Source organism: Thalassophryne amazonica, chromosome 18, assembly GCF_902500255.1.
Source record: "Thalassophryne amazonica chromosome 18, fThaAma1.1, whole genome shotgun sequence".
NCBI lineage: Eukaryota > Metazoa > Chordata > Actinopteri > Batrachoidiformes > Batrachoididae > Thalassophryne > Thalassophryne amazonica.
Genome location: NC_047120.1, coordinates 27754031 through 27775911, shown reverse-complemented (window position 1 = coordinate 27775911; position 21881 = coordinate 27754031). Strand labels below are relative to the sequence as shown.

General features: G+C 41.4%; 1 pseudogene; it reads left to right on the top strand.

The window, feature by feature from the left end:
* LOC117531359 overlaps window positions 1-21881 on the top strand; it is a 33641-nt pseudogene that overhangs the window by 8944 nt on the left and 2816 nt on the right.

The window sequence follows — 21881 nt, the reverse complement described above, 5'->3', positions numbered from 1 at the left end:
GCGTGCCTTGCCGCGAAGCAGATTAATCACATAAGCTATCTTGCTGGCATCAGTCGCATACATAACGGGATGTTGTGCGAAGACGAGCGAACACTGCATAAGAAAGTCCGCGCATGTCTCCACACAACCCCCGTACGGCTCTGGAGGGCTTATGTATGCTTCAGGGGAAGGTGGGAGGGGTCGTTGAACGACCTGTGGAACGTCACTGTTGCGCACAGGATCGACAGGAGGGGGAGCCGTAGCAGCGCCCTGAGGGCGCGCCTCCACCTGCGCGGCGAGAGCCTCCACCCTGCGGTTAAGGAGGACGTTCTGCTCGGTCATCAGATCCATCCGAGCAGTAAAAGCGGTGAGGATTCGCTGCCACTCACCGACCATTCCTCCTGCAGACGCCTGTGCGCCCTGCTCTTCCATTGGCCGTTCAACAGCCGGTTGACGCCCCTCGGGATCCATGACGTTGGCCGAGATATCCTGTTGGGAAAGTGTAAGTACACGGACCACAACAGGGGGCGCAAATGAACGGACAATGGAATAGGTCAAATAACAACACTTTACTGTTGTGAATGTGCACAACAAATACAACAGATTACAGAAATGGACAAAAGTCAATTCACAAAGGTGTCGTGTGGGCAGGCTCGAAGATAGGAGACGCCTCTCCAAAGTAGAACCGGAACCACACGGTTTCCGCTGCCACAGGACCCCGGGAATACTGGAGCCGCCAAGTCCCGAACTCCCAGGTGGCCACTGCCTCCGCGTGTCGGACCTGGTACTGCTGGCGAGGAACAAAGAACAATTAAATGGGGGCGCGTTTGCACCCAGGAATCCGAACGGCAGGAAAGTTACCTCCACCTCTCGTTGGAAAAGTACTCCACAAAACCACGCACAGAATCCAAAAGGATACAATCCGTCAGCTGAGATACGTTACCTTTCAGGTAGAAATGATATCTCGGCAAAGAGGTGGAGACGTCGTCCTGCTGATATACTCCTGCCGATCAGATGATTGGTAACAGCTGTTGCAGGTGATGCGTGACAGCTGTCACCCTGGCTGCTCCTGTGAGGCGGCTGCGCCCTCTGGTGCCTGGAGCCCGCACTCCAGACAGGGCGCCCTCTGGTGGTGGGCCAGCAGTACCTCCTCTTCTGGCGGCCCACACAACACAAACTGATAAACTTTATTGTTTTTGTGCAAATATTTGCTCATTTTGAAATGGGTGCCTGCAACACGTTTCAAAAAAGTTGGGATGGGGCAACAAAAGACTGGGAAAGTTGATGAATGCTCAAAGAACACCTGTTTGAAACATTCCACAGGTGAACAGGTTAATTGGAAACAGGTGAGTGTCATGATTGAGTATAAAAGGAGCATCCCCAAAAGGCTCAGCCGTTCACAAGCAAAGATGGGGCGAGGATCACCACTTTGTGAACATCTGCGTAAAAAAAACAGTCTGACAGTTTAAGAATAATGTTTCTCAAATTCAATTGCAAGGAATTTAGAGATTCCATCATCTACAGTCCATAATATAATCAGAAGATTCAGAGAATTTGGAGAACTTTCTACACGTAAGCGGCAAAGCCAGAACCAACATTGAATGCCCGTGACCTTCGATCCCTCAGGCGGCACTGCATTAAAAACCGACATCATTGTGTAAAGGATCTTGCCACGTGGCCTCAGGAACACTTCAGAAAACCATTGTCAGTTAACACCAGAGGTGGGACAAAGTCACTGTCAAGTAATTCTCAAGTCATCAATCTGCAAGTCCCAAGTCAAGTCTCAAGTCAGCTTGCAAACAGTTGGTTTTAATTATGACTTGAGACTTGACTTGGGACTTGCTGATTCATGACTTGAGAGTGACTTGATGGTGACTTCGTCTCACCTCTGGTTAACACAGTTTGTTACTACATCTACAAGTGCAAGTTAAAACGCTACCATGCAAAGCGAAAGCCACACATCAACAACATCCAGAAATGCCGCCGCCTTCTCTGGGCCCGGGCTCATTTGAAATGGACAGACGCAAAGTGGAAAAGTGTGACGTGGTCTGATGAGTCCACATTTCAAATTGTTTTGGGAAATCATGGACATCGTGCCCTCTGGACAGCAGAGGAAAAAGACCATCCAGATTGTTACCAGTGCAAAGTTCAAAAGCCAGCATCTGTGATGGTATGGGGATGTGTTAGTGCCCATGGCATGGGTAACGTATATATCTGTGATGGCACCATCAATGCTGAAAGGTACATCCAGGTTTTGGAGCAACACATGCTGCCATCCAAGCAACGTCTTTTTCAGGGACGTCCGTGCTTATTTCAGCAAGACAATGCCAAGCCACATTCTGCACGTTACAACAGCGTGGCTTCATAGACAAAAGAGTGCTGGTACTAGACTGGCCTGCCTGCAGTCCAGACCTGTCGCCCAGTGAAAATGTGTGGCGCGTTATGAAGCACAAAATACAACAACCGAGACCCCAGACTGTTGAACAACTGAAGTTGTACATCAAGCAAGAATGGGAAAGAATTCCACCTACAAAGCTTCAACAATTAGTGTCCTCAGTTCCAAAACGCTTATTGAGTGTTATATTGGGAAAGGTGATGTAACACAATGGTAAACATACCACTGTCCCAGCTTTTTTGAAAGGTGCTGCAGGCATCCATTTCAAAATGAGCAAATATTTGCACAAAAACAATAAACTTGATCAGTTTGAACATTAAATATCTTGTCTTTGTGGTGTATTCAATTGAATATAGGTTGAAGAGGATTTGCAAATCATTGTATTCTGTTTTTATTTACATTTTACACAACGTCCCCACACCACAGGACAATTGCAAACCCAAACATTATGAGTCCTCACTCAGGCTCTCAAGTGCTGCAATCAGGATGTCAAATGATTCCAAATATTTTGGTGATTTTCACCAATGGGATGAATAAAGCCTCTATTTAGCTATTGGTCTAAAATTATACCTACAACACTACGCGTGCATTTAGTTGAATGCCCCTCAGTAAGTTTCCCCTTGACCCAAAGCTTGTAGTGGCCATGGACAAGGTTAATGCAGAATTCTAGATGGATGTTTGACCACTCTTCAAGAAGAGTGGTCAAATTTATGGAAATGGTAGAGGTTAATTCAATGTGTTTGTTTCCTGGCACAGCCCAAACTTTTCAGCACAGTCTATCTATTGTTGAGAAGGTTGGGGCCTGGACTCGTCTGGTTGGCGACTCACCGAAAAACATTCCTCTGATCTTATGGCTATTTATGTTTCATCTTCAGGACACTGCTCCTGGAAGTAGCATCTACAGAGTCCAAGCAGTGGACAAAGATATGGGCTCTGGAGGCAGTGTTTCCTATTTCTTACAGGTAATGCAAAATGCCTTCTTATGCAGATGTTCTACCTACCCTACTTATGAAATTGATTGATCTTCTACACCAAATTATAGTAATGGGGTGGTTCTCTATTCTTCACCAACTCCAACTGCAACTGAAACAGGAATATTTTCAAGCTGATGCTAAATCTGAAACCCGATGCTGCTTTATACTTAGGATCTGCTTTTAATGCTCAGATAAAGTGTTGTCCGTCTGTCTTTTTTTCAATTTGTAGAGCAGGTAGCTCAGTTGGATAAGAAACTGGACCGTCAATATATACACCTGGGTTTGATTCCCGGTCACACAACCTGTCTGTGTCCTTGAATAAGATCTGCATTGTCCCAGTCCACCCAGATGTAATAAGCACAGGCAGCAATGGGCCTCAGGGCTGACACTGGATTTAGTTCTTGTTAGTGTTTTTTAAACTCCCTCTGGAACACCGGTCTTGGCTGCACAGTAAATTTTGCTGAGTAAAATATACTCTGTGGGGATAACATTTTGGTCCCAGTATAAATAGAGTAAAATACACTCTATTATAGAGTAAATCAGCTCTACCGTCTTGTCAAATCAAGTGTTTCTACTCCAATAAGAGTTGATTTTACACTGTGATAGAGTTGTTTTAGCACTGTGATAGAGTATATTTAACTCTATTTGGACTGGGACCAAATGTTATCCCAGCAGAGTAAATTTTACTCTGCAAAATTTACCATGTGGGGAACTAACTTATGATTGATGGACTGGTATCCCATAAACAGGGAGTTGTACTCGTTCATCTGCTACATGCTACAGAATCTGTGGATATCCCCAGATACTATAATGTGAAGTATGCAAATCTGGGTGGGATGCCAAAAAAAAAACACAGTCAAAAAAACACCAAAGATATGTCCAGACGTTATCATGTGAAATGGATGAGAGTTTATGATTGCATCCCATCCAGAGGGAGTCTCATCCACTTCACAATATGGTATTGGTGACAAACACAGGAAGAACCTAGTAGTGATACATGGGGGGAAAAAATCAGTTATTGTGTAAGATTTCACAATTTGGCATCTAAAAATTGTGTAGTTCTGACACATGGAGCTCGGTTCAATGTTGTTTAACAGAGAAGTGAGTGCTGTGCAGTCACTCAGACACATTGGTGCTGAATCCTAATACCACTGTGATATCAATACTGTAGCAAAGCCTGCCAGAGTCTCTGACTCTCTCTGGATGGATCTGCCAATCCATAGCAGGTTAGTTTCCCAGCCAAGGCTGAGCTGAGTGGACTTGGACAATGCAGATTAAGTGTCTTGTCCAAGGGCAAAGACAGGTAGAGTTACCGGAATCAAACCTAGGTCTAGATATTGGTAGCCCAACTCCAAAAACAAACATTGACCTTGTTCCTGTATTTTCAGAGGGAACTGTGTTTTAGGCAGCACAGGTTTGGTTTGCTGGATGGTTTGTTAGAACTGGATGATGCAGCCACTTGTACACCATGTTAGCCTTCAGCATCCATCTTAGTTAACTGGCTTGAGCACTGAGGACAAGAGGGTGTGATGACATCATGAGAACCGTCATGTGGTTTTTAGGAAAAGAGCACTCAACTGGTAGAACGCTGTGTGGAGGGAAAGTTTAATCTCATACCAGAGCACAGTGTGGAAAGGCTATTACTTGAGTAGATTAAATTTCAATTACATTTGAGCAAACCACTGAAGGCTTAATAGGAGCTTAGTGTCACTCCAGGCCAACAGCTGACAGCACAATAGTTGTCACTATGTCAACTGTGAAAAATAACAATATGTGAAAGAATGCCTTTCTTTGAGCCTTTCTAAAGCACTGATGAAATAAGTAGAAATAATACTCTTATCTGAAACATGACTGACATTGTGCCTTTACATTCTCAGACCTCAACTTTCACCAAGTTCACCATTGATGGACACAGCGGGGTCCTCAGGGTCAAACTGGGCCAAATGTTAGACTACGAGACCACGCCCACACATTTTGTAACAGTGGTTGCTAAGGTGAGAAGGTGCTTCCATCCTTTCCATTTGGGTTAGTGCTCACTGCTCACGTAGGATTTTCCACCAATGCAGAGTAGGTTTAATTCTGGTTCATGAATGTAAAAATACTTTTAAATTCATTTACTTTTTAAAAATAATTTAAAATACTTTGAACAAAACATAAATTTGAGCCAAAGACAGCAATCGATTCATTTGGGGTAGATCAGAAGCAAGTCATATAGAGGCTTTGTGTCCACTGGCGCAGGAGCTTATTCCCGCATATTGTATCATGAAGGAGATGAGAGTCTACAAGTCTCTGTGGATGGCATACTGGTCCATTTTCGATTACTTTCCCAGCTTAGGCTGGTACTTATGTACAGCTGGATGGACTGGGCCAATGTAGAATAAGTGTGATGTCTAAGAACACAAACAGGTAGTTCTTTTGGCGTTTTATGTTATTCACCATTGGTTTTTGTGTCACTCATTTCTCTTGCTTTGGTCTGCTTTGCTTTTTGTCTCACTTCACTCTCTTGCACCTGCCTTTGTGTTTCTCAGTCATGCCCCCTTTGCAGAACCTCTTTTCACATTCATGCCCTGATTAACCTGCCCATTATTTAAGCCCTCACTGTCTCTTAGTCCCCTGCCACTTTGTTGAAGTCCTTTCACATCCTTACCTTTTCACAGTCTTGTTTACCTCGCTGTGTTTTGACCCTGCTTATTTTTCTGATCTCCACCACGACATAACACGATTGTCTATTACCTCCGCTCCGTTGACTGCCAAACTGTGTACTGAATCCTTGCCTGTGTTTTGATAAAGCCTTTTTTTTTATCTCAGTTCCTCTGCCTGCAAGTCTGTACTTTTTCTGTCCACCTCCAGTTTAGTGCCTCGCCACCTCGTGTAACTCTGTGTAGAGTTTACATGTTCTCCCTGCGTCTGTGTGGTTTCCTCCCACTGTCAAAAACATGCTCATTAGAGCTTGTTCCTTTCTTGGCCCTTGACCAAAACAGTGTCTCTACATCTGGAGTTGGTCCCTGAGTAACGGACTGTCCACTGCTCCGAGTGGTTGGATTGCATCTAACTGTAATTAGGGTTAAATGCAGAGGAGTGGCTGAAATGGGCTTCCTTAGGAGGGTGGCTGGTGTCTCCCTTAGAGATAGGGTGAGAAGATCGGTCATTCGTGGGGAGCTCGGAGTAGAGCCACTGCTCCTTCGCGTTGAAAGGAGCCAGCTGAGGTGGTTTGGGCATCTGGTAAGGATGTCCCCTGGGCGCCTCTCTAGGGAGGTGTTCCAGGCACATCCATCTGGGAGGAGACTCCAGGGAAGACCCAAGATTAGGTGGAGAAATTATATCTCCACACTAGCCTAGGAATGCCTCGGGATCCCCCGGTCAGAGATGGTCAACGTGGCCTGGAAAGGGAAGTCTGGGGTCCTCTGCTGGAGTTGTTTCCCCTGTGACCCGATACCGGATAGGCGGTTGAAGATGAGATGAGATAAATGCAGAGAACAAATTTTGTTGTATGCATCCATAACATATACGAGGTCTGTCAATAAAGTAACGGTCCTTTTTATTTTTTTCAAAAACTATATAGATTTCATTCATATGTTTTTACGTCAGACATGCTTGAACCCTCTAAGGGGTCCCTTTTAAGGGGTCCTTAAAGCTGTAGTAACAGACCTTATTCTCTGTGAAGCCCGTAAAATTTTCACCGAAAGCCAGATAAATTTTTCAAATTGCTTCCAGGTGCCAGTCTCTAACAGTTTCTGAAAAAATTCTGATGGAAAAAAAGTCCTTTTCATTCCGCCATTTCCAGACAATGAAAATCCGACGAGGGGGCGGGACCACTCCTTCCCAAGGCGTGCTCACAGGCGAATGATGTCACCGACAGGCGGTGGAGAAACTCACGCATGCGCACGAGGGTTCAAGCATGTCTGACGTAAAACTATATGAATTAAATTCATATAGTTTTTGAAAAAAAATAAAAAGGACCGTTACTTTTATTGACAGACCTCGTACAATGACAATAGAGACTCTTCATCTTCTTCATCTTGCACAAATACAAAATTTTAAACATTCATATGAGAAATCTTTTCATTGTATCACAATGTTTTGGTGAGTACATGCAGTCGTATCAATTTTTATGTACAAACCTTTATAAACATAAAAGTAAAACCCCCTAAATGGGATAAAAGCATTTTACAAGAATTTAAGTGGAAAATTTGTTGATCAGGGAATTAGTCAAGCTTTCTGTCATCTAGCATTTATCAGATACACAAACAAGTTTTGAATGCAACGTGACTGATGATCACCCAAAGTGTTCACAAATAGGCTTTCTGAATTTCAGCATTTCCACAGGTTCCAGATTGAGATAAAGTGTGCTCAATCTAAGTAGAATAATGAGAAAATTGGTCCTTTTTTTCAGCTTCAGCACTAAATGGCTGTGTAACAACAGACAGCACCCATGTAAAAATAACTGATGTGTAATATTAGGTTTATTAAAATGTTATGACATGGTAATAACAGGTTAATAGATTATTATGATATTTCAGGCTGAATAAAAAGGTTATCTTAGTGATAACAAGTTGGTGATTAACAGTTTATTATATGTTAATAAAAAGTTCATTAACTGTTATTACCATAGTAATAACAACATAAATGAGAGGTGATTATCAGCTTAATACCACTGTGATATCAGGTTTATTAATAAGCAATTAACAGGTAATGTCCTGGATAATAACAGGTTTATTGATAGGCTATTGCTTTGGTAACGGCATATTAATTGACAGTGTGTTATTATGGTGATAACCCATTGGTAATAACAGATCGTAGCTACGAATGATGTCATTATTTAATCTATTATTGGCTCTAAATAATAATAATAATAATAATAATAATCATAATAATCATAATAATAATAATAAAACGTTCACCCACCTCCCCGCTGCCTGTTTGTTTTCATAGGATGGTGGTGGAAAGTACAATGGGAGGCATCAGGTGTTGACTTCTACAGCCACCATAACCATTAATGTACTTGATGCTCAAGACATGCCTCCATCCTTTGTAGGAACCCCTTATTTTGGCTACATTTATGAGGTGTCACTTCCTGTGAGTTTTGTTCTTGATTCTGTTTCTCAACATCTTACTTCAAATGTAAACAGTTGACAAAGTTATTAACATGATTTTTTATTTTATTTTATTTCTAGGGTTCTGAAATATTCACTGTATATGCAAAAGATGGAGACCAAGGCAACCCTAACCCTATGCATTATTCAATTATCAATGGTAAGAATGAAATACATTTTTTTTGTTCCCATTATTGTATTTTCTGAAAGGTATAAAAGATGTGAAACATCTGTACTGTTTTTATTGACCAACTTTCAGGTAGTGATGGTGTCTTTGATATAAATGGTACAAGTGGATGCATCACGCTGACCGCTAATCCATCGCTACTAAAAAATGAAATATATGAGATTATAGTCAAGGTAAAAATTTTCTTTTGGCTCACTCTAAATTGTTTCTGTGAGATTTCACTTGCATTTCATTTGTTTGTCACCACTAATTCATGGGTCAATTTGATTTCTAAATCTAGGCATCCGAGGTGGGACAAAATGGTCAGTTACTGGACTACGATGTAACCACTGTGATCGTCCGGGTGGTGGATCTGAACAACCATCCCCCGACCTTTTACGGAGAGATTGGTCCTCAGAACAAGTTTGAGGTTACCATGTACGAGCATCCACCTGCAGGAGAGATTCTCCGAGGCTTTAAGATCACTGTAAATGACTCAGATCAGGTACGCTTTGCCCTGCAATGCTAAGGGCCCCTTCACACATAACACAATTGAAGCCGACTCGAGCACGAAGGAGGAATTGCATGCCAGTCGTGAAAAATCGGAGCTGTCTCTAGCGCCTCGTACACCTGTTGCTACACAGAGTGCCCTGTGAGTGCCCATTCGATCCCTCTCGCTGCAGATGTCGGGCAAATTCCAGGTGACACATACGAACATCCAACACTGCTTGCTGGACACTTAGAAAATGTGTGGCCATTCGCGCTGTCAGTATGAAAATAGTGAGCAGATGATCATTTTTGAGCTGGCTGTGGAATTTTTCTACATGCCCCCACAACTGTGGAGTTGTCAAGCAACACACATGGCGTGCCAGAGTGTCGGCTCCCCCTCAACACATGTGCCGTGTGTGTGTATTGCACGTGTTGCGCCCCCCACTTCCCCCCACAACATGTGGGTGTGTGTTTCACGCCCCTCCCCCCCATCCCCCATGATCTTCTGGACTCAAGCCCAACACCTTAACCACTAGACCATCACCTCCCCTAATCTAATTTCTCTTTGTCTTAAATACGTTTATCTCCTTGTTGACTTAAGGCATTTACACTCCTGTTATAGGACAGTGATGGTAGTGCAGTGGTAAAGTTTCTGTCTGTTAATCAGAGCTTTTGTAAATTGCAGGTTCGAATCGCACGGGTGGCATGTATTTTTATTTTTTCATTTCTCCATAGCAGCGCGTGATGTGGTTTCACATGTTCCAGCTGTTTTTTTCTTTTTCTCTACATCAGCGGCGCGATGTGGTTCCACACGTTCCAGCTCATTTTTATTATTTATTTTTTCACAGCAGCTACACGATGTGGTTTCACATGCTCCAGCTGCTCCGACTGTGTTCGTGCATGCTCATGCGCATGCATGAAACCCTCGCCGGTGTGCCGTGCACGCCTGTGCGACCATGCATCCCTCACGGCAACAGGTGGAATGTTTCGTGGTTCCCCATTTTGTGTTTGGTTTGCGGATTTTCTTCCAGTTTCTGTGTCTTTCATGTTATATGTGAAGGGGCCCTAAAGAATGCACCAAAATGTTGATTTGGGCACTAGAGTTTGTGCTATTGTGTTTTTTTATTCTGTCTGCTATTGGCCTTTTTCACTTATATCAACACCTCTTTGGATTTCATGTTGAGAGTTCCATTGAACAGCTACTAAATGCAAATTAAACACTTGAAATTTATTCCAGACTTTAATTTGCCATAGCATAATGAGGGAATAGGTCACATCTGGCCATGATACCACTTGTCAGTCAATTGGTCTATTACTGGTGACCTCTGAAAATGGAGAGACTATGTATAAAAATGCTTATAATCCTGGCAAGTTAGTATTTCACCAGTTATCAAAGTGTGCTGCCAAGGCTCCCTGAGGTGAAGCAGTAAAGTGACATTTTGCATTTTACATTAGTGTTTACTTTTATTTCATTTAGTGGTTGTTTTCAATTGAACTCACTGAAAATTGATGCCTGATTAATAACAGGAAAAACTCTAAATTTAGACTATGCTTTTGGTGACTTACGCCACATGTACTTTCTGACACCACACAACAAGAACACACTGGCACTGTGCACACCTCATTTTTAGATCACAATGCCTATGGGTGCACAGATGATCACAACATGAGCACCAGGTGTGAAAACAGCAACTCTGTCTTTGAAAACTGGCATTAGCACTTGTGTTGTATGCTGCTTTGTGTTTGGTTGGAAGTCAGGTCCCAAAGAGTTTCATATGTATTTGGTACTGTTCTTGTGAATCTTGTTCATTTTTTAGATAAATGTCCTGTTAGTGTCTGTGGCAATCTTGCCTTTGGCATTTTGCCCCTGAAAACCCATTAACTCCATTTTTCTTATGTGCTAGAATTTGTGATTCATCGTAGCTGTCAGCTTTGTTCTTTGTCTGTACTTTTGAATATGATTCTTTGCAGGGAGCAAATGCTAAGTTCAAATTGAGACTAGTTGGGCCTAGTCGGGTGCTACGAGTGGTTCCCCAGACAGTCCTCAATGAAGCCCAGGTGACCATCATCGTGGAAGACACATCTGGCATTGACTACGAAAAGGGACCAACACTTTCTTTCAAGGTAGGAGTTTGCATATTACACCTGGTTCCCATCTGTCATTATGACACTAATGTGTCATTCCATTGTCATGTATTTGTCTCCAGTTTGCTGGCAGTGGAGATTGACACACCTGAAAAGTTCAGTGCCACAGCTGATATCGTGATCAACCTTCTGGACACTAATGACAATGTTCCCATGTTTACATCTGAGTATTACATTGCCCGGATCCCTGAGAACTCACCTGGAGGCTCCAGCGTTGCATTTGTTACAGTAAGTGAATAAATTAAATAAAATAAAATTTTGCTTTAACTGCAACAAACCTATTGTATAAGCCATCAACATTCCAATACATGCATGTTACTCAGTGAGGTCATTAGATGAACGCAGATTACTGCCTGACTGGGTGTTTTGTTGTTCCGTGATGAGGAATTCAGGCATTCTGCTGTACATTTGCCTCTTTCATTTTATTACGTGTCCTGTGGCCAGGCAGTTTGTCAAAGGCAAGTGTCGAGTGGTTCAAATCTTAAAATCTAGAATGGTTATTCATGCTGACCTGTACCTCCATCCTTACCCAATATAGTGGGAGAGTTAGTATCTATGTTAAGCCCTTCACCCAGACCAATAACAGGCTGATGATGAAACTAAAAGAAGCAATTCAGTCAAATAGAAACAATGGCCTTTTACAGTTTGAGATGTGGTGTAAGGATTAGCCTCTTTCAATTTCTTTCTCCAGGCAAATGATCCGATTCGGGGCCTTGGGGTGAAGTCAATATACGATTTATGGATCAGGATCAGATTTGTAAGTATAAGCCTTACCCGCCTGCCAGATGAGGTTCAGACACATCAGATAACACTTGGTCAACCAGAACAGATCAAAACACATCCTAAAATTACAAGTCAAGTGGATATAAGCCAGGAGACTTGGTGGTGTCAGGATAAACTCACCAAGTTCTTTTAACGCACTCAACTCAGACTGCTGCACTCTTTAAAAAAATTGATTCATGGGGTTACCTAGTACAACATGAATTGAAGAGTATTTCAGTATGAAAAAAATATGGTTTTTGCTTGTTTACAAGTTGATAAATTACAAGATGTTGGGACAAATCATTTGCATACCTATTAAGACAAAACCTTTTAATTAAGTTGGTTCCACTAATTAATCTTGCAGATGACCATTGCAAAACTTGAATGAGTCTGAATATAAACGTCCCATCATGGTGTACTGTGTACTAGTAGAGGCTGACTTGGAATTGCTTTTAAAAAATCCATGCAAATTGTTACCTTATTTATGTTTTTAAGTTGATCAATGCTATATCTTTTTTTTTAGAGTGATGGGATTTAAGACCTTTAAAATACAATCTACTGCTCAATGTATGCATAACGTAAGAATATACGTATGCATACATATATAGAAGAAAGAAGTCCTACAAGGTCTGTCAATAAAGTAACGGTCCTTTTTATTTTTTTCCAAAACTATATGGATTTCATTCATGTTTTTACGTCAGACATGCTTGAACCCTCGTGCGCATGCGTGAGTTTTTCCACGCCTGTCGGTGAGGTCATTCGCCTGTGAGCACGCCTTGGGAAGGAGTGGTCCCGCCCCCCTCGTCGGATTTTCATTGTCTGGAAATGGCGGAATGAAAAGGACTTTTTTTCCATCAGAATTTTTTCAGAAGCTGTTAGAGACTGGCACCTGGAAACCATTCGAAAAATTTCTTTGGCTTTCGGTGAAAATTTACAGGCTTCACAGAGAATAAGGTTTGTTACTACAGCTTTAAGGACCCCTTTAAGGACGCTTGGCGCACCGCGCTCCGAGCTGCGACGACGCGGCACAAGCCACCGACCATTTCTAAACGGATGGCTCTGTGGATACGAGACCGGTCGTGTGCTCTTTCTCTGGTTATCACAAGAGCTGGACATCAGCCATTTTGCGGCAGATTTCACTTTTAACAAGAGATTTTGTCATGGAAAGCCGCGCGGAGGCTTCATGCGTAAAGACCGATTCGCTTTGGAAGTGAGACAAAGGAACACCTCCATTTCGGCGTGTCAGAGGACAAGTTTGGACGTGTCTATCTCGGCTTTCAATGCTTACCAGTCTAGTAAGTAGCAGTGAAATTGTGGAGAGCTGGGCATGTCCCAACTTGTCCTTTATCACTCCGAAATGGAGGTGTTCCTTTGTCTTGCTTCATCAGCGAATCGGTCTTTACGCGCGAAGCCTTCGCGTGGCTTTCCATGACAAAATTAATATGAATAATGAATGATTAGGATGTATATTATACTTACTCCTCCTCCTCCTACTACTACTACTATTTACACTACTACTACTACTACTAAACTTAAAAATAGCCAAAATTGAATTAAAAATATCTTGAATAAAAAAAATCTTACTCATCACTTTCTTTTACGTTATCTGCAACAAAATTATGGATATCAGGAAATCACTTTTTACTAACCATAATTTACTGTGGTGAAATATTTTATTGTCATTTTATCAACCAAACTGTACTTGCAGATATCTTGAGTTATTCTGATTTGTCAAAATAGTTTGTTACATCTAAAATATAAGCTTTATCATGCTAACTCTTTGGGTGCTAATTGATCTAAGCCTGCTGAGTCATCATTGTAAGAAGAGAAAATTAATGTGTAAAGATTTCTTCACCACATTTATCTGTGGAAGAAATCTCACATTTATAACTAATCCATTGATTATGAACACTTTTATTTTCATGGTATTTTCTCATTGTTTTGTCAGTAACTTCAACAACAAGCTAACATTTACCACTGTTGCTAGCCCAAACGGAAACAGAACGCAACTCATGATTCAGGAAATGTGCAAGTCATTGGTGGTATTACTAGAAGTATTTAAAAACAAAAACAAAATTAGTTAGTCCAAAATGTATTTAATGACAGCTTAAAAAATTCGGTCAAGTTACATTACCCTAATCAAATCAAATCAATTTTATTTATATAGCGCCAAATCACAACAAACAGTTGCCCCAAGGCGCTCTATATTGTAAGGCAAAAGCCATACAATAATTACAGAAAAAACCCCAACGGTCAAAACGACCCCCTGTGAGCAAGCGCTTGGCGACAGTGGGAAGGAAAACTCCCTTTTAACAGGAAGAAACCTCCAGCAGAACCAGGCTCAGGGGGGGCAGTCTTCTGCTGGGACTGGTTGGGGCTAAGGGGAGAGAATCAGGAAAAGACATGCTGTGGAAGAGAGCAGAGATCAATCACTAATGATTAAATGCAGAGTGGTGCATACAGAGCAAAAAGAGAAAGAAACACTCAGTGCATCATGGGAACCCCCCAGCAGTCTAAGTCTATAGCAGCATAACTAAGGGATGGTTCAGGGTCACCTGATCCAGCCCTAACTATAAGCTTTAGCAAAAAGGAAAGTTTTAAGCCTAATCTTAAAAGTAGAGAGGGTGTCTGTCTCCCTGATCTGAATTGGGAGCTGGTTCCACAGGATAGGAGCCTGAAAGCTGAAGGCTCTGCCTCCCATTCTACTCTTAAAAACCCTAGGAACTACAAGTAAGCCTGCAGTCTGAGAGCGAAGCGCTCTATGGGGTGATATGTACTATGAGGTCTCTAAGATAAGATGGGACCTGATTATTCAAAACCTTATAAGTAAGAAGAATATTTTAAAATTCTATTCTAGAATTAATAGGAAGCCAATGAAGAAGAGGCCAATATGGGTGGAAATATGCTCTCTCCTTCTAGTCCCCGTCAGTACTCTAGCTGCAGCATTTTGAACTAACTGAAGGCTTTTCAGGGAACGTTTAGGACAACCTGATAATAATGATTACAATAGTCCAGCCTAGAGGAAATAAATGCATGAAGTAGTTTTCAGCATCACTCTGAGACAAGACCTTTCTAATTTTAGAGATATTGCACAATGCAAAAAAGCAGTCCTACATATTTGCTTAATATGCGCATTGAAGGACATATCCTGATCAAAAATGACTCCAGATTTCTCACAGTATTACTATAGGTCAGGGTAATGAATCCAGAGTAAGGATCTGGTTAGACACCATGTTTCTAAGATTTGTGGGGCCAAGTACAATAACTTCAGTTTTATCTGAATTTAAAAGCAGGAAATTAGAGGTCATCCATGTCTTTATGTCTGTAAGACATTCCTGCAGTTTAACTAATTGGTGTGCGTCCTCTGGCTTCATGGATAGATAAAGCTGGGTATCATCTGCGTAACAATGAAAATTTAAGCAATGCTTTCTACTAATACTGCCTAAGGGAAGCATGTATAAAGTGAATAATGACAGTATTTTCTATTTAAAATGTAATTATGGTTAGTCAGGTGTAATGATTTGCATTATTCAATTACTGATTGATCTATCTCTTTGATCAGGGTATGATTGGCCCCTCTGATGGATAAATAACTGACTCTAAAATGGCTGCAAGATGCTGGCTAATCTCCTAATTGGATTGGAGAGTTAAAAATAGACAACGTGGCTCATCTTACACAGGGAGAGCCAATTAACAAGCAATGTGACAGCTGGAGCCCCAGAAACGGCAGCTTTAATGAGCAAGGCATGTGTAGCTCTGAAAAAGTGCAAATTTATGTACCAACCTGAGTTAATTCTGTGAAAACTATCAAGTTGAAGGCAACTTGTGAATTTTCACAGTAGAAAACAAAGCTGAAAACAGCTAAATTAAAAGCAGTACGTTCAATGAGCTACTGTACAGTTAAAGTGTATATATCACTCAGTCAGTGATAACTTTTTTAAAAAAATACTGTATATACCAGATTATAAATCATTTCTTCCACGTCTTTAACTTGCGCAGGCACGATAAAGCTGATAAAAATAAACTTAACCAGAGTGCGTCAGAAAAAAGATGGATTAGTAGCCATTTTGTCCATTGTCATTACGTACCCTTGGGGACTGACTTCTAGCTAGCTCAAGGTCACTCTGCTGCGTCAATGGCCACTTAGTTTCATGCTCGGACTTAAGACAGCACATCAACTAATAAAAACCACAACTAGTTATGATGGACCCTCCCGAAACACCCCAGTGATACCGGCATCACTGGGAAGTGGTTAGATTATCCTAGCATTACCCTGGCAAGTGGTTAGATTAGAGTAACGTGTTACTTAGTAAGGCGTTACTCTAATCTAACCACTTTTTTTTAGTAACGAGTAATCTAACGCGTTAATCTTTCCAAATCAGTAATCAGATTAAAGTTACTTCTCCAAGTCACTGCGCGTTACTACTATTTTTGCATTGTGGGTCGATAGCAGCATTAAACTTGGTCCGTGGGCAGGAGGTCGGGGTTTGACTGAACTGCCCACTTTAAGCGAGCTGTGAGCTTTTCATCTACGGTTTTCTGCAGCAGCTACGACTCGTCCTCACCTCTTAAAGCGCTGACAACAGCACACCTGCACTGAGCTTTACAAAGACATTTTTATGCTTTTTTCTCCTTTATTTAGAATTCTGAGCTGAGCCACTCCGTATCTGCTCGCTAAAAACAGCTGATCCTCCATGACGCGTCAACAACTAATAATACTATAACACTATTTTCCACTCAAATGCACCTAAACTCTCTTTTTGAGGACCACATGATGTGAAAACGCAATAAAACTTTCTTACCTGTAAATCTGGTAATGTTTTCTGCATAAATAAATTTAAGTTTTCCATTCTTTGTGCTTTGTGCTCAAATGCCAAAGCAGGGGCGAATCCAGATGGAATGGGGGCGTGGGGCAAGGATGTACCCCCTCACAACACCCCTAGATTAAAGGTCCAGTTTTGAAGCAGTTTTTTACTACAACTACTAATACTACATATAATAATAATAATTTCGACAAGTAAAATGTTTAGAGAGAATTTAAATGTTAGAAAAATGTTAGAAAGAATTTAATAGTTACATTTATAAACAATGTAGGTTAGAAATTGCAAGTTTTACTGTTACAGTGCTGTCAACAGTTAAATATGAGGTCATGAAAGAGGTCTTTATTTTACTTTTTATAAAAAAAAATTTTTTCATTGAAGTCAAGAAAGGGTGACTATAAGTGAGTTTTGGCAAAACAAGTATTGTCATGTTGAGGTGGCAGAGGGTTGTTGTGACAGCTGGGGAAAGTAATTAAAAAAGTAACTAGTAATCTAACTTAGTTACTTTTACAATTGAGTAATCAATAAAGTAACTAAGTTACTTTTTCAAGGAGTAATCAGTAATCAGTAATTGGATTACTGAGTAATCAATAAAGTAATGAAGTTACTTTTTCAAGGAGTAATCAGTAATCAGTAATTGGATTACTGTTTCAAAGTAACTGTGGCAACACTGAACACACCTAGTCACCATTTTCAAGTATTCACTGTCAATACCCACAGAAAATGTTAATTTTGAGCTGCAAAAAAATTCCAGTTTTCCCGTTCGTTTCAGTAATGTCTCTGAGGAGGCGTCTGAAACATGATGTCACCAAAATCAATTTTTCCTGAGCATTTATCAACTGCAGAATAAATTATGCTAATTTCCCAATGTTTATGACACAATACATCAATTTGTCACAATTCCTTATTTATTTCGAATAGTCGGCTCATTTGACATTTCATTTACCAGAGATATGCACTTTAAAAGAAAACTCTAATGAATTGTCTCATGAAATTGTTTTCATTTTACAGTTATATTTGAAATGAACTTGTACACTGTGTCACTCAATCTGCAGGTTTACCATCCAGCCATCCTCTGGCCTCATCTGCACACAACCTGGACCAGCCTGGATGCAGAGGTCAGATGCAAATACAACTTCTACATCAAGGCTGAGGATTCAGAGGGAAAATACAGCCTGGCTGAAGTCTTCGTCACCGTGGTTGATATGAACGACCATTCACCAGAATTTGGTGACAAGCTTCTAGAAAAGACGATGATTATTGGCACACCTGTAAAAGTAGAGGTATTGTGTTTCTATGATACACAAATTCTAATTTACAGTATACTTGTATGGAGGAACAGGACATAAATGTTGTGGTTTAAAAAAATTAGGATTAAAAGTACACATAATTTTGTTATGATGGTAATGTCGCATACTCACAAAAATAGCTGGAGAATGAAAACTCAGACGTGAATTTGAATAGAGCTCTTGGCAAAATTCTATTGTACTTCCACTAATGGTAAATTTACACAAGGTGGAGATATTGATCCATTTCAGGATCGTTGAGTACAGGCTGCTATGGGACACAACAATTGTTGCTTATATTTGTAGAAGCTATAACCAAACCAAAATCAAAAGCAGGCAAGCACCTGGTAGCTGGGTCTGCATCCGTGGGACTCGGTTAGGCTCAGCCATCATCTCCATATGAGCTCAACAACCGCTGGGAGTGTGTAGAGTAGAGGTCTTCAACTTATTCCAGAAAGGGCCGAGAGGGTGCAGGTTTTCTTTGCAACCATACACTCCTGCAGGTGATTTCACTGATTAACATCACTTTGAGCAGATGGAATCAGTTAATCAGTGAAATCACCTGGTGGAGTGGGTGGTTGCAAAGAAAACTTGAACCTTCTCAGCCCTTTCTGGAATGAGTTGAAGACCTCTGCTGAAGAGGACCTGGTGCACTGCTTTTCTGGCATTGAACAAGTTGAAATACCCACACACTGACACTCGGTTATGGAACTTAACTCTTGGAACACAGAATGTCACCTCTCTGGAGGGGAAGGAGCCTGAGCTTGAGGTTGAGCTCACCTACACGCACAGCACAGGCTCTGGAGCCATACTCCTGGAGTGGGGCTGGACTGTCTTTTTCCAGAATTGTCCAAGGTGAGAGGCACTGGGTGGCTGTAGGGATACTCCCAAGTCCCTGGCTGAGTGCGGTTGTTTTAGAGTTTTCCCTGGTGAACGAGATGGCTGCCTCAAGGCAACTTAGTTTCGCGGAGAGGATTTTGACTCTTATTTGTGCATATGCACCAAACAGCAGGTCATCATATCCAGCCTTCTTGGAGACTCTGAGTGGGATGCTGACAAAGGTACTGCTGGAGACTCCTTAGTTCTACTGGTGGACTTCAATGGTCACATGGGCAACAATGGAGAAACTTGAGGGGAGTGACTGGGGAGAATGCCCCCCGATCTGAATCCGAGTGGTGTCTTGTTGTTGGACTTCTGCACTGGTCATGGATTGTCCATAAAGCACACCTTATTGGAGCACAAGGATGTTCATAAGTTCATAAGTACACGTGGTACCAGAACACCCTAAGTCAAAGGTCAATGATCGATTTTGCAATGGTGATATCAGTTGTGCAACCGTGTGTCTTTGCATTCAGGTGAAGAGAGGATGAGCTGTGAACGGATCACCAACTGGTGATGAGTAGGGTCAGATGGCGGGGTTTGATTTGGCACAGGTTTTAGCCTGTGCCAAATCAGTGTGCAGATTCAGGAGGAGAAAGGAAGAAACTGAGAAACTTTTACCACACACAAAACTGCTTAATCAAGCATACAAATTTAATTTAGAAATGGTGTACTTTTTTCCCCATGATGCCTTTTGTTCCTGGCAGGTTGCCTTTGCCCTTTGATTTTGGGGAAGGTGATGGTGTAGTGGTTAAGCGTTGGGTTTGAAACCAGAGGATCCTCGGTTCAAATTCCAACCTGACCGGAAAATCACTAAGGGCCCTTGGGCAAGGTCCTTAATCCCCTAGTTGCTCCCGGTGTGTAGCAGGCGCCTTGCATGGCAGCACCCTGACATCAGGGTGAATGTGAGGCATTGATGTGTAAAGCGCTGTGAGCGTCTGATGCAGATGGAAAAGCGCAATATAAATGCAGTCCATTTGCCATTATTTGATTTTAAGGGTTTGAGTGTATTGGATTTTAATGCCAACATCATATGACTTGGCCATTAAAATCACTGAATATAAAGGTAATCAGTTCTGCATATGTTACTTTTTTAGGCAGTGGATGATGATGCAGAGTCCCCGAACAACATCATAGAATATTCCATCATGCAAGCCGATCCTGATAATGCATTTGACATTAATGCAGAGACTGGAGAGATCATATTAAAGCCTTTCATCAAGTCCATGGCAATTGTGAACAACATCACCAAGCAGAAGGACTGCAAATGGTCTCTTGTGGTCGAGGCCCGGGACAGAGGTTCTCCATCCTTTAGCACAACAGCTGTGGTCAATATCGATATCACTGAGGCGGTAAGACCTGCTCTGACTTGCACTACGCTTGCAATGCTTACCATTCCAGGCCTATAGGCTGCTTTATACAGCATGGCATCAAGCCATCCGAATGTTCTGTTGCCACGCAGATGCCAGTTTAACTTCCTCACATCATTAGCCTCACCTTCTTTAAAATTAAAGATTAGCCAAAGGGCAAGACCAAAACCAATAGTAAATACATTCATTTTTGCAACACATTCATTTTTGTCTTCATCAGCAAATCTGTTACTAGAATGGGCACTCAGAGAATGTGACACCTGTGCTTTACATGTTTGACACATATTCATACAAATTAGTATTTTGTGATCCATAACATAAAATAATTTATTCATTGTAAATCACTTTAAGCATAGGCATCAGATTTCAAAGGCTATACATAGAAATATGGTCCATTCCCCATTTTGTGGCTGATCGTGCAGAGAGGCTGTAGGGATCAGGATGAATTTCTTCAGGCAAGTGGATGCTGTTCTCTGGGCATTACAAGCAATCTTTGCTTCCATATCACAAAGGACTAGAATACCTTGTAAAAGGATGTGATGCTCCTTTCTGGAAAGGAAAGAGTGGTCCTTGAGATTTTAAGAGCTGCAAGGTCCAAATAGGTTGAGTTAGGTCAACTGGACTTGTTGAAGTCCTTGAGGATTTTCGCTCTTTATCCAGAAAAGCTTCATTAGTCAACAAAGCTTAATCTTTTCTGGATGAACAGTGAAATGTCTTCAAGGAACTCAATAAGTCCAGTTGACCTGGGTCAACCTACTTGGATACTATGACCCTGATGCCTGAAAATCTCTACAGGTAGCTGTAGGAGTATTACACAGCTGTTTGGCCTTGGCAAGCTAGTTATAAGGGTCATTCTAGGGAGATTTTAGTGCACGATGTTTGCTGGATATTGACAAGAACAGCCTCATGTCATCTACAAGAAGTCAACCATGAACTGTACTATAGCTCTACAAGTTCTCATTGAATTCAAGCATGATCTCAGCAGGACATTTTGATAGTTTGCGGGATCCCCATTAAGTTGCTGGACACAATATCCATTGTATACCCAGGCATTGTGAAAGCTGTACTTTGTGGAGGCAGAGTCTTTGACTTGTTCCCACTGAAGGGCTTTTAAGAGTTGTATTGTGGTTCTCACTCATGTTGCGTGCTTGCATGTACTGGGCCTTGGGTAGCTGGTGGAGACCAACTATTTGGTTGTCTTTCTTGGTGAAGAAATTACTGATCTTGACTTAGTGGATGATGTTATGATCTTTGTGGAAGCCCCAGATGCCCTGATTATAGCACGAGTCTCTGGGTTTGCGATTGTCTGTCACAGTTTAAAAGTTCTTCAATGTATTTTCTGATTGAAAATCAGAAGCATAAGCTAGCTATACAAATACTTTCTGAAAAAAACTGGCAGCAACAACTCACTGGGTTTTTTCTTTTTAAATATTTGTTAAAAAATCATTCATGAATATTCAATTCATTTGCAGCCACTTTCATTTATCTTCATTTGCTTCTTAACATATTACATTTACATTTTT